The sequence below is a fragment of the Penaeus monodon genome, unplaced genomic scaffold (assembly GCF_015228065.2).
Source record: "Penaeus monodon isolate SGIC_2016 unplaced genomic scaffold, NSTDA_Pmon_1 PmonScaffold_96, whole genome shotgun sequence".
NCBI classification, from domain to species: Eukaryota; Metazoa; Arthropoda; class Malacostraca; order Decapoda; family Penaeidae; genus Penaeus; species Penaeus monodon.
Genome location: NW_023664991.1, coordinates 212,331 through 213,642, shown reverse-complemented (window position 1 = coordinate 213,642; position 1,312 = coordinate 212,331). Strand labels below are relative to the sequence as shown.

At 43.1% G+C, this 1,312-nt stretch overlaps 1 long non-coding RNA gene across 1 annotated transcript; it reads left to right on the top strand.

The window, feature by feature from the left end:
* The first annotated feature begins 301 nt into the window (after positions 1 to 301).
* LOC119572091 lies at positions 302 to 870 on the top strand. The gene is made up of 2 exons (XR_005228684.1): positions 302 to 510; positions 613 to 870. It is a non-coding gene; the product is annotated as an uncharacterized LOC119572091 (long non-coding RNA).
* Positions 871 to 1,312: the final 442 nt, after the last annotated feature.

Genomic DNA, 1,312 nt, shown 5'->3' with positions numbered 1-1,312 from the left:
CGGGACAGGCCGGGCACCACCAGGTGAGGGCCTTTGCTCTGAATGCCTCTCTGTTGCAGTTACTCTGTCTCTCTCTGTCTGCTCTGCATCTCTCTCTCTTCTCTCTCTCTCTCTCTCTCACACAGATTTTGGACTGACTCGTTTTATATTTATTCTGGACGTGAGCTGGAAATAAGTAAGTAAACGAAACCGTCTGATATTTTCTCGAGCCGAGGCACGACACACGCATTTTGAAACTTCTCTTTTTTCCACTCTCTGTTGTCTGATCACGGAAGAGTTTCTCTTGCCTGAAGTCATTTCCTCCACTGAATCACGCCTCCACGCAGCTCGTTCTGGACCACGAGACGTACGTCCTGAACTTGACGGAGGCGCAGGCAAGCAGCGAGGCTCACTGGGAGCGCCTCTACTCGGCCAGGGACGCGTACGGAATGGCCGCCCTCACGCCCGCCGATTGGCAGGACCTGGGGAGCGCATGGCGGCCGACAGGAGCCTCTTCGACGTCTACTACAAGTAGGGAACGGTGCTCTTAAATGAAATGAACGAATTAAAATTTACTTTTGTGTGCGTGCTTTAAATGTATATATAACTGCATAGCAACGCTGTCTCTTCCAGGCACTTCGTCAGCGCCGGGGACCCGTACATGGCCCTGGGCTGCGACGACCAGTGCTACCAGCAGCGCCTTTGCGACGTCGTCAGCTCCGACAGGAATGACCTGGACCACTGCTTGAAACTACTGACGAGAATGCAGAAAGGACGACAACAGACGTCCGGCGAATTCGAGTTCTCATAGCAGTTCTCGTCTCTAGCGTCGACGCTGCGGTGCTGCTGGATTAGTTGCGTAGTATTTGATCAGCAATAAACTGTGAAAAAAAGGATTTTAATTTTACTTGGAAAAAGCCAAACACATACATGTGTGTGCATGGATACATATATACATATGTATAAACACACACATATATGTGTGTGCGCGCGCACATACACACACACACACATATGTATATATATATATGTACATATATATATATATATATATATATATATATATATATATATATGTGTGTGTGTGTGTGTGTGTGTGTGTGTGTGTGTGTGTGTGTGTGTGTGTGTGTGTGTGTGTGCGCGCACACACACACACACACACACACCCATACATATATATATATATATATATATATATAATATATATATATATATATATTTATATATATATACATATACATACATTTTATGCATATATATACATATATATATATTTTATATATATATATATATAATATATATATATATATCTATATATACATATATATACACA